This window comes from Rhynchophorus ferrugineus, unplaced genomic scaffold (assembly GCF_030347505.1).
Source record: "Rhynchophorus ferrugineus isolate W39M unplaced genomic scaffold, kcgeb_rfMv2 rfM10, whole genome shotgun sequence".
NCBI classification, from domain to species: domain Eukaryota; kingdom Metazoa; phylum Arthropoda; class Insecta; order Coleoptera; family Curculionidae; genus Rhynchophorus; species Rhynchophorus ferrugineus.
The window spans coordinates 772,650-785,549 of record NW_027472589.1 but is presented as its reverse complement, the minus strand read 5'-3'; the positions used below and the strand labels follow the sequence as shown (position 1 = coordinate 785,549).

General features: G+C 34.8%; 1 protein-coding gene across 3 annotated transcripts in view; it reads right to left on the bottom strand.

Annotated features, from left to right (window-relative positions):
- LOC143203574 (prolactin-releasing peptide receptor) overlaps nucleotides 1-12,900 on the bottom strand; it is a 122,889-nt gene that overhangs the window by 106,388 nt on the left and 3,601 nt on the right. Inside the window, exon 1 of one of the 3 annotated variants that reach the window (XM_076415783.1) lies at nucleotides 9,432-9,654. The exons of 1 other annotated variant lie outside the window; for it this stretch is intronic. The gene's annotated coding sequence lies outside the window, so the exon portion shown is untranslated. Of the gene's footprint in view, nucleotides 1-9,431; nucleotides 9,655-12,900 lie in introns of those variants that run through there. One more of the 3 variants, XM_076415779.1, reaches the window with a different exon arrangement.

Genomic DNA, 12,900 nt, shown 5'->3' with positions numbered 1-12,900 from the left:
ACTGCCCCAGGAAAATCAACCATCAAGGATTGGTATGCTAAGTTTAGATGTGAACGCAGTGGACGCCCAAAAGAGGTTGTTACCGACGAAAATATTTAAAAAATCCATAAAATGATTTCGAATGACCGTAAATTGAATGAAAGAGCAGATACTCTAAAAGTATTAAATGAACGTGTGCATCATATCGTTCACGAATATTTGGATACGAGAAAGCACTGAGCAAAGTGGGTGCGGCGCGAGCTCATTTTTAACCATTTTTAACGACGAGTTGATGATTCGAAGCAGTGTTTGAAGCTAATCAAGCGTAATAAACCCAAGTTTTTGCACCGATATGTGACAATGGATGAAACATGGCTCCATCATTTCACTCCGAAGTCCAATCGACAGTGGACTGCACACGATGAACCCGCTCCAAAACGTGTGAAAGCGCAACAGTCAGCTGGAAAGTTTGTGGCGTCTGTATTTTGTTATGCGCATGGAATAATTTTCATTGACTACCTTGAAAAAGGAAGGACCATCAACAGCGACTATTGCATAGCGTTATTAGACTATTTAAAGGAGGAAATCGCCGAAAAACGGCCGCATTTGAAGAAAAAGAAAGTGCTGCTTCACCAAGACAATGTACCGTGTCACAAATCAGTGAAAACGATGGCAAAAATCCATCCATTCACCGTATCCAGATGTGGCCGCCAGCGACTATTTCCTGTTCCCAGACCTCAAAAGAATGCTCGCTGGGAATTATATATTAAGTTAACCTATTTTTAAACTTATTACCAAGAAATAGGCAATAGTTGGCGAGAGCATATATCCAAAATGTATTCAAATGGAATAATGTCAAAAATATGTAGGTAATTGTGACTACACTACAAGTCAAGCAACATTTGAGCAGTGTTGAATTGCATAGCATTTTAAAAATATGCTTATTTTGTTAAGGGGTTTATTTATTTAAATAAATATATCCTGGCTAAGTATCAAAATCAATATGTTGTGGCAATATATGGCATAAGTACTTAACTAAGACAATCTGGACTTTTGTTTTGGATCTGTTAGAAACTATGGAGTCATAAATATAAATGAATCAACAATTTTGTTAAGAAGAGTAGCTCAGTAATGTAGATTAACTCTATAAACGAAGATGAGATAAAGTTTATAGAGGCAAGGAAATATCTTATAACATACTTAAGAACTACGTTAAGATTGTTTTATTACATTTTATGTAGGTTTTTAAGAGCTATCTGCTTTATTTTTAATATTTTTAATTTTAGATTCTGCCATCTCAACATAACGAAACAAAAAGGTCTTATCAGTAGAAATCGTTCGCTTTAACAGGGTGAGTAGATGAGTATCTACGTAATTTTAAGGTTAATAAACAAGTGTTCTTATGTTGTTAAAACAAATCGTCAAATCGTCCTACTTCTATATAACGGACCTCATTGTAACATACTTGGTATAAAGAATATCTTTGAATTGCCTTCAGTTTCGTTACATCAAGGTCGATTGAAATAACTTTTGTTTGAACTAAAAATTGTTAAAATCGAAAGAACGATGAATACGACCGCTACGAAAATTAAATCCTGAAATTGTAAATCACCAGCCGATCTGACCTTTCTCCACAGTCTGGCATAATCGAGTAGATGCAGACCGTTTTCTGGCCGTTATTGGCTCATTAAGGCTGAAGAATGGTAATTAGCCGGTTTTCTGGATGTCGAGCGAAGCGATCCGATGTTATCGAACGCCGTTTACAGACCGAAAATCATCGGTTTCTACTAATGAACGCTAATTCAGCATACGCCGGCACAGATTCCGGATAATTGCCGCTGGATCCTTTTAACTGAGGATTTATGAAGACGAGCGGTTGATTTATTTCGACGATTTTCAGCGGAGAATGATAACGAGCAACCATCGTCGCCCCTAACGCTTATTTTGTTCTGCGTAACATCAAGGACGTTGTCTCTAGAAGACCTGGAAGTCATAACCACAAAATGTAAAGATAGTACATGGGAAATTAAATAGGAACCATGTTCTGATTATGCATCTGAGTCGCTACAGGGCTGAGTATATAAAAAGAAGACGAACTGACAGACATATTGAAGGATATCGTAGGTTTTTTATGTATGAGCTCACGCATTTGAACCAGATGATTATAAATATTATTCATCAGATCCAATTGTTAATTGTAATTTAAATAGTATACCTTTCATTACATCGATAACTAAATTGAAATACATAGTTCATTTATTCAGGTATTTACAAAGGCTATAATTTCAAAATAATCAAGTAATCAACTGTTATTCGGTCCACATAAGAATCTTTAAAAAGAATTAGCAATTAGTACAAATATAACGTTTTTTTCAAAAGAAGTAAACTGGGAGGTTCGAAAATTGAGTATTACAACATATGTTTCTCCACAGATTATTTTGAAACAGATAAATCTGTGCTTTTAATTTTCAAGATAGGAACCAGACAGTACAGCACCAAAAATATCTTTTTAGTACTCTGCTATCACTATTATTTAACGGTGCCAAATATTCGATTTTGAACGATTGACTGTGTACAACATTCTGCGCAAAGTAATATAATCAGAAAAATAATAATTAGGTTTTGCTTGTTCTGGTGAACTGAAAAAATCAATAGGATTTCAAAGAATATGGATATACAAAGAAATATAAAAAAAATAAACGAAGATTTAAAAACTAGTATTCGAATATGCAATTCACTTTTTTAAACCATATTTTGTCAACAAAGTTCTTTAATATTAGTACTTAAGTGTATAAGTCAAGTGTTCATATTATTTTGGCAACCAAATAACGCATCAACGGAGATTTGGTAGTTGTACCAAGCAACCTCAGGGTACTGTGAAGGTTAATACTCGCTGTTGTCAAATATTACGAGATATCGATCCATCCGCCGGAGATGCTGTATTTTTACTAGGCCGGCAAATATTTATGGTATTTCGATCAAATTACATAATCATAAAGCTTTTAGCGCGATAAAACCGAACAAATATGTACAACGAACGTGAAAAAAAAACGCTTTATTGCACGCCATATCTCTGGTATACACTGATTTTGTTTATATTTTATAATAAACGCAAGAAGACAAACGTTGACTTTGCCGGTGTGTGTGTGTGTGTACGTCCCACTGCTTCTGCCACAGATCGATGCAGCTTCGTTAAAAACTAACCGGATTTTTTAAATCGAATTTCCGTTTCATTTCATCAAGTATGTGGGTGTAAATTACAACCCTCAGCGTAGACCAAATAAATTTAGCGCTGGTGTCGCTATATGATTACGGTTTTTTATCAGAGAGATGTTCAGATCCTCGATAGGCGAGCCAGCGATAGGAAATGCATTTAAAATATCACTTAGCGTCGCTAGACTCATCAGAAACCCTATGACTTTCCTATCTCTGTCGCTTTTCCCCGTAGATGGCATCGATATAGGCGTTTAAAAATCGAAATTAGTGCGGTGATTGGAAAATTGTTTCCATCTGAAAATAGAGATGCTGTTATGATACTATGCATAGGCCTTATAATCTATAATTAGCACTCTGTGATATGTTTTATCTAGTTTCTTTCAAAATCCGCAATTGAAATATTGATATCAGGATGTATGTTATGTAATGCCTGGTTATGGCTCTAGCTATCCGTCCATATGTTTGGAAACTACCTCAATGGTAAACAAGTCTGTTTTATAATAGATAAGAACCCTCAGTGCCGCTTTGTATCGCCGTCCAACAAGTCGCCGTTTCTTTCCGTAAAACAAAATAGTTATTTAAGTAAAATAATAGCATTTATTGTTTAAAATCTTCACATTTTATAACTGACGTAGTCAGTAGGATACTGGAGAGTTCATAAGACTGTTCTCTTCTGAATTCATTAGTTAACCAGAATCACATTAATAATCAAGGAAAGGGCACAGGTTGACGTTGGATTGGCAATCGTTTCACTTTTGCTCGTGATGTTTCTTGGCATAGTTAAGTGGAGTTCCAGCAAAAGTATCGCAACTAATGCCTTAAGGCCACAAAAGGTGGACTGAAGCTGCTCTAGCCATAAAATATTCCAAATAAGAAACATTCATGCTTTAAAAATCACCCCTAGTCTGTGGTTTCCCGGCACATCTATCACAGTTCGAAGTGTAAAGCCATCAACGGCGGACTGAAGTTGCGTGCAGTTCAGCATAAATAGCCACCAAAGGCGAATAGTTGTAGACTGTTGGACTATTGAACCACCAAAATTTGTAAAATTATTCCTTAGAGGGGTACTATGGAAATTTCAGTGGCAACAGTGTCATTCTGAAGATCTTCAAAGGACGAAGGTACAAACTAGTGTTGGGAACTATTGACTGAAATCGACTATCGACTGTTTAGTAATTGACTACTTTTTACTGTCGACTGTTTCAGTCGTGTACTTTTAGTTACTATTTTTAGTTGCACTAGTTTCATTCGACTGATTTTTAACGTTCTGGCTCTGTCGTCTTAGCCGTGACCTTGACAAAAATGTACCGAATTTATGCTTACATACATTTATATGTAATATATATAGTTTTATGATTTTTATGATAGTTTGCTTGTAAATAATAATAAATAATAATAAAATATTAAAATTGTGAATGATAAATAGTAGAATACTTTTGACTGTTTTTATGGCAATGATAGGTAATATTTCGGTTAAACTCTCAATTTTTGTTAAACAATATTTCCGTTCAATAATAAATAAAGCACTTACTTTATTTAAAAAAGCTCTAGTAGTTATTGTGCCATCATTTTTAATTATGTCATGTTTTTTTTCTATGATTAGGTGTATGTTTAAGTTTATTTATTATTGTATATTATTTGAAAATAGTAATTAACATATTAAGATATGATAAAACATTTGTGCGGTATTACTCAATTCCATTCCTTTTTACAAATCCACACAACATTCAAATATAAAAATAATTCTACTTCGTTTGAAATGAAGATATCTCCGTCATATGTCTCCGAATATAATCTCCGTCTCGCTTATACTACCGTTGGAAAATATAAGCACATATAAATGTAATTGCTCCAAGCAATTATCTCTGTCCATTCCTCACTCACAATACAGAAAAGGGTTCGTACATCTTCGTCTGACATCACGAATTGAACAAAACAGCCGAACCGTGCATTTGACTGAAAATAGTAATTACTACATCCAGTCGCATTGACTATCGACTATTTCGATTGTTTTGCGACAATCGAGTGTTTCGACTGTTTTCAGTCGATAGTTCCCAACACGAAAACAATATTTATAACAAAACTAAATTGTCGAGACGGAATAACGACCACGTACATCCCTATGGTCGTTTCTTTAGGGAAGAGGTGTTATGTAATGCCTAGTTACTGCACTGACTATCCGGACATGTTTGAAAACCCCCTTCAGGTAGAAGGGATTGGTCTGTTTACTAATAGAATCCTAGTGTCCTTTTGTATCGCCGTTTTTTTCCATAAAATGAAATAATTGTAAAAAATAATACTTTTTTTTTCTTAAAACGCTTTCATATAATATAACTTGTATTAATCGATTAAATACAGGGGAATCAGCAAAATATTCACCCCAATTATGAGGAATTTGACTCGAGTTATTGAGAAATTTGATAAAACGATATTAACAATAATATAACTCCTAACCTCACGTAACATCACCGAGCGTTTTTCGGCGAGTTTAAAGCCCAAAATAGAAGAAACCTTTGTTGAAGAGACGGGATAGTATACAACAATTTTTTAAAACCGGTCGCCAGACACTTTGTCGAAATAGCATGCAATTCGAAAATAAACCAACAAATGACCCACCCTATACATTTAATTTAATTTTTGTATTAATAACGTGGTATCCTGGTCGTATACGTTCAGGTTACCGTTAATCCGGAATTATCGGCGAGTCTTTCCCGAAACCGTTCGAAAAGTCCCCGGTCATAAATCGGTATCGCGCCTCCAGAGGTGATTCCCAGTAATAACGATCGATTAGGCGTTTAATTTAACTCGGAATAAGTCGCGTGCTACGCGCCATTTTCGAGGGGGTATCGCGAATCCGGAGAGAAACAAATAAACGCACGTAATGAACGTGAATTCGGTCCCGGGGAAGGTCGAACTGCTCTGTTTTGATTCCGTGAGGAAACGGGGAGGTGGGGGGCCGTTAAACGGCCGGCCGAGAGGTAGAGGCTCCAGAAAAAACAACACGGTAAGTTATGTGCACGTTTGTATGCTAATTTCGGGCCTGCGGTTCCGAGTATTCGTGTTTTTTCGGACTTCGACTGAGAAAACATACGAGACGAGGAGGAGAAAAAGAACCGGTTCATTATCAGAGTTCATTAGGCTACTATAAATAGTATTAGATAAGTATATGATACGTAATTACAAAGATCAACGGCATCATTGTTATTTTGGTTTTGAAGCGCTTGCATGTGTTGGGCATGTACATAATAATATGAACACCTGATATATAGTATGGTACGGTATATAGTTCATCCAGAGTAGCAGTGAACCCATATCATCAAGATGTATAATGTATTGCCTATTGCAGTTCATAAATTCGCTTTAATACCGGACCATATTTTCCTTCCCATTTTATTCCAGTTAAAAAGAAACACAATGCTGTATACTACGTTCGAACATTTAACCAAATCAATTTCCAAAGTTGTCTGATTGTCAAATATCAGCAAAATACTTCAAAACATTAGTGATAACGCATTGCAGTGTTCTTGGCCCATTGTGATATCCATCGTATACAGCTGACCGACCAAACTTAAGAACGTTGCAACATATGCTGACGATGCAGCGGTTTTACCATCACATGAGGATTCAATATCGACCACAAGAAACCTCCAACTTCGTCTTAACGATGTCGAATTGTGGTTGAAAACGTGGCGTATCAAAGCAAATGAGACAAAATCTAGCTATATGACATTTACCCTTTTTAAAAGAACATGTCGCTCAGTAAAATTGAATAATCATGAACTTCCGCAAGCAGACAACGTTAAATATCTGAGAACAACGCAAACAGCTTAGGTTTAAACTAAACCAAATGTATTGGCTGATAAGGAGTCAATACTTAGGTCCATTTGGACCTATGGTATTGAACTGTGGGGTACAATTGGTACAAAACAGCGTAATTCGAAGTATTAGTGCGAAGTACTCTGAAATACTATTGGTGCATCCCAACGCAATCGCCAAACAGTTAACAGTTAAATAGGCTCAAACACTAGATTTATAGACACATAGAGTGAAATATAATAATATCTAGAATAAGTTAGGATAGACTTTAAAATAAGTCAGAATATTATCTCAGCCAGAATAAAATTTAGGTTATAAGTTGTACAGGAGGTTACTTAATGAAGCAATCTTCTACATGTCAGGATAGTTATATTATTTAACGGAGATCATAATATTACTTACTGCCCACGGACAGGTAGTTGAAGTTTTAAGAGATTAATAAAAAAAATTAGTGATAATAAGAGGTTATAAACCGGCAAACGATTTGACGCTCTCATTCAAATCATATTGTATTTCAGCTGCACTGAATATTAAGAGAACTAAGGGAAACTTGTTATTTCAATTTATGGACAGATACATATTTAAAATGGAACATTAAGTCACTCTTGGCAAGACGCTAATAAAAAGAGTGTAAAGGCAACAAAAGTTGATGGAAGAAGGTCAAAAACAAAAAACAGGAATCTAACAAAAAGATCCCAACAAATGGTCGACAAAGGCAGTAATTGTGGAATTGCTTGCAAAATATACATGAAGTTTTGAAAGAAGATACCATGTAACAGCGTGAAGTATTTCAAATGTTTACTTAGTAAATATAAATGAAATGTTTAAGTGTGTTTCATGTAATTTACTTTTTTAGATATCTGAACAATATGACCAAAACGGTAACGTCTTCCTCCCTATCACTGCAAATTCAATATAATCGAATTTTTATGGGAAGCCGAAGAAAAATACAAGCGAACGATAATTATAAGGTTAAAAAGGCTTTTTTTAATAGTTGAACCACTAGTTCGTTCATTGTAGACAAAGAAGTATTGTTCAACAATGAATGCAATGCAAGTTTTTCGTATATTTAAAGAACTAATAATTTTTGTTTAAAAAAAATTCTCGAAAAAATGTAAAAACCTTATTTTGTTCTCCATTTTATGTTCTAAACTCTTTGAAATATATGTCCCTACTATACCACCTTTGTTGGCATCTACCATCTTATTCTTGGTGATATTATATCATAAACATTTTTAACTTGAACCAACAAAATACGTTTTAAATGCCTGACTTATCGCAAGGATACACAAAAATCATAAAGAAACAAACTACCGAATAATTTCGACATATACAGTGGACTCCTAAAAGAAAAAATGTATTCCTAAATAGTATTATAAAAATATTAAAAATTCATTACTTAAATGCTTAAAAGTAAAATACATATAATAACAATTCTTCTATATTCAACCAGGTCTAATCAATCATAGCTATATAACAATAAAAAATTTAAAAACATGAATTATTAGATCTTTTAAAAATATTTTATTTTTAATTATATCTCTCATCAAGAGGTCAAAAGAAAACTTGTTGCATTTCCCATTTTCTATTAAATCCTATTAATAAGATTTTAAAAAAAAATAAGAAGAGAAATAAAACTAAGCTAGAGAGATAAGAGTTTCGTACACTGTAATAATTCTGCAATGGAAATTAAATACCTAAATCCCAAGGCTATGACGGCCTCTAGAATTTCGCGTTTAACTCTAATTATTCGAAACTTTAATTAATTCGCGAAAAAAAAAACATTTTCTTTCGAACAAAAAAAAACTCACTTGTAATTGTGAAGTGTTACTCAATTACTGCCAAATCCTGCAGCTTTATGAAGCCCAAAGGGTCACGATAAGCGACTCAACAGGCAACCAAAGCTACGTAGGATAAATCTAGTTTATATCGATCATTTCGTTATATATTTATGGGTTTCTAGGGTTGCTAGATCCGAGAAAGATATAATTCAACATTCATAAGCGAATCTGGGGATGGATAAACCCCCAAGGATAAGTTTCGTCGCTGTATGGTGAAATAAAAGCTGTACGCGTGAAGAAATAATCCACGTTTTTTAGTTTGCAATGTAAGTGCTTGTACGAATAGGTACCACGACAATAGCTCGATGAACATAGTGTTAGAATGATAATCATGATAGGTGGAAAATGGAAAACAGTTTTGATGGACTGCAGATGGTACCACATGGTGAAACCATCTTCTTCCTGGTCTTTCCTATTGAAAATATTGAACCTAGAGTATAATTTCAGACATCTAGTACATTTTTTCCGTCGTTTTAACATATAAGTCTATGTTCATGCACGTCGACGGCTTCTCCTTCCTATTCTATCGCACATTTAGTTATCCAAAGGCACAGCGTCAACATCGAAACATGGATTTACCTGTGGAGTGATTCTCATCTATTTCCGTCGAATTTACTTGAACGACTGAAGCTTCGAACGGTCAATTGGACGATGCTCCGGTGCCGTCGTCGACGATCTGGTCGATGACGTGGTGGTTCTTGGGCCAGAGAACCACCGCGTGGGCTGGCGCGAGCGGGAAATCCAGACGGAGCGCACGCGACTACGGTCTGACCACCTGGGAAAATCTCTGTCGACTAAACAGATGAGAATCGGCGTCGTTGCCGTGGTTACGACGCCGGCGAACGTCCAGCGTCGGCCTCGCCAGCGCCTGTCCCGTCGGCGTGCGCCCCATCTCCTTCCGTCTCATGATATCGTCTCGCTCTCGCATTTTTATACAGGACGATGGCGTGTTTGTAATGGAAAATATGTAGCTTCCTTCATTTAAATCGTTGGTATCATCAAAATGCCTATGTTATATGCCTATGTGCTACTAGAAACCCAGCAAAAGATGTTAAAATACCACGGTAAACACATTAAAGGTGATGGATTTGTTACAGTCAATAAGACACGCCTAAGGAACTTACAAAGTTTAAAATACACGAACTGGAAAACAAAAAACAAAGTAGTGACTAATTTCAGTGACGCATCGTCCGTACTCGATTAACTTCGGCAGTTTTCGCGTCCTTACTCGACTCGCCTATGAAGATAAAAACGTATGTTCAGCTATATTCTTAGATGTGGCACAAGCCTTCAATAAGGTATGATGACCTGGCTCTTAAGCTACAGAAAATGTTACCGAAACAACACAGTGAGATATTGAAATCTTCCATAACAGCCAGAATGTTTAGAGCTAAACACGAGGAAGTTTACTCTATAATAAATGAAACGAAAGCAGCTGGTACTTGTGGTACAAGGAAGTGTATTGGGGCCAATTCATTAACTACGCTAACAGGTTAATTGAAAAGTCACCGGCCTGACGCACAGATGGCGCTACTAGAATTTAATCCATATGTATTTTAACTAACCCTCAAAAGATACGTGTATAAATTTGACAGCTGTCGGATCATTAGTTTGTAAATTATAGCATTTTGAGTAAATCAACTTTTGTTATAGTGAAAAAAAATTAATAAAAAGGAATTTCGCGTGTTGATAAATTATTGCTTTTTTGAAGGGAAAAAGTACAGTTGAAGCAAAAACTTGGCTTGATGCCAAGTTTCCGGACACTGCCCCAGGAAAATCAACTATCAAGGATTGGTATGCTAAGTTAAGACGTGGTGAAATGAGCACCGAAGACGGTGAACGCAGTGAATCCACAAAATTATTTTGAACAGAACAAAATCCTGAGAAGTATTCTAGATGCGCCAAGATACTTATTATTTATATCGAGACCTTTAAATACCGACTGTCACCCAGGAAACTAAGAGAATAGGAAGGAGGCGTAAGGACACACATTGGCTAATATCAACTCTTGGCTAATACCAGAATAGGACACTTTCAAGAACAGTATTTCAATATTTCTGCGTTATTTATCTACTCAGAACGGTTATATAAACCAAAAGAAATAATAAATCACAAAGCAAAAAGGTTCAGTCTTGGTATGAACAATCCGCAGATCCCAACATAATTGAACAGGTATGGGGAGTTTACAGCAGAGAGAGACTAATAGGTTTTCATATCCTAACATCATTTCATTGGAACATTCCGTTGGAAAATAAAAATTCTACGAATCTATTCTGCGAAAATCTGCAGCCATTTTAAAAGCAAATGGTGGTTTAGAACCTTATTATTAAATAAATACTGGCTATGTGAGGGCTGTTAATATTAGTTTGTTAATCCCCTGTATAATTTCGCAATGCTATGTTCAAGTTAAAACCATATATAACTAAGACAATATATATCAGAGACTAATGACCTCTTCCAGTCATTACGAACTAGTTATTTCATCGACGAAGTTCGTACTTTTGCGAAAGCTTTTGCTTGTCTATCCCATTCACCAATATCCCTATCAATAAAGGGAGGCTCAATAGCCCGACACCTTGGAAGCAAATTTGATAAATGACCAAATTAAGAACTTTCTGGTCGATAACTACATCCATCCAGTGTCCCAGGGCCACGACAACTACGTTGAGAAGGAGATGGGGGGATAAACGTTACCCTAATAGAATGTTGCGAACTAAATAGTTCCACTTTATAGTTAATAGTCGAATTTAAATTACTGCAATCGCTCAAAATATAATTGTAATCTAATAATAGATGCAAAATATCAAGAACCAGCCAATATCTTAATTAAAATCATCATAAATTCATCAATATTTACGTCTTGGCAATTAAAACCACTATTTCATACTAAAACTAATTAAAACAATTTGCCTAACTGGTCTAAAGATAACTCAAGTAATAACTCAAATTTTTATGACCATATAAGTTATATATATGTTACATGAATGCTATAAAAGTGCCTAAAAGATATGTGATTCATTCTAAACTAAAGATTATATATTCTTTATAATTCCTGTAACTTTCATTAATTTGTGTTTGTTTGAAACGAAAATGTTAGCAAAAGAATAATATATAAAGCAAAAGCAAAAGCAATATATATATATATATATATATATATATATATATATATATATGTTCTAAATGCTTTTTTATCAAACAAATAATGATAATAATCGATAATGCTCAGTTATTTTCAGCTCTGTCAGGTCTTTCATATAAGATGTACAATTTTAATTGAGGTGCTTGTTATGTCGAATATTCCCTATATTAGTAGAACTAAAATACAAAACGCAGAAATGAAAACTACGCTAACAATTCCCATTTTAACCACCATTAGAGTTCAGTTGTCGATTATATTCGAAATTAAATGATTAAATGCAACTTCCGAATGCTATATAACGAATAATGTGAACAAATAACATTTCTCAGTTAGTTTCTCATATACACCATGGAAAAATTCAATTTGTCTTGATGAGAAAACAGCTGGGGTCTTAATAAGCGACAATTTCCTTCCTTTTACTTTATTGTTTCTTTTTTAAAAGACTCTTGGAGAGAATTAATCGAGTTTTTTAGTGAATATAACGTTTCCTGTCAAAATTACTGAAACCATTTTACCAATTTACAGAGAAATAATAAATTTTTCGATAAATTTGACATTTCCTGTCAAATAATTGACAACAGAAAAATAACAATCCTAGAGGAATTTTTTTCCTATAAATTTGAAAAAACAACCCGAGAGCAAGTAGAGTAACAAGCCTAGATAACCCCTACTTATTTTCTCGATATATTTGACATTACCTGTCAAAAGTTTGACGTATCCTGTCAATAACCTTACAGAAAATAACAACCCTAGAGCAAGTAGTGTAACAAGCCTAACCCTAACCTATTTTCTCAATAAATTTGACGTAAATTAATATATTTAAAACAAATTAAGCAAGTCAACTTAATATATTTTCTTCAAAATTTTGACGTATCCTGTCAATAACTTTACGAAACAAGTCGAGTAACA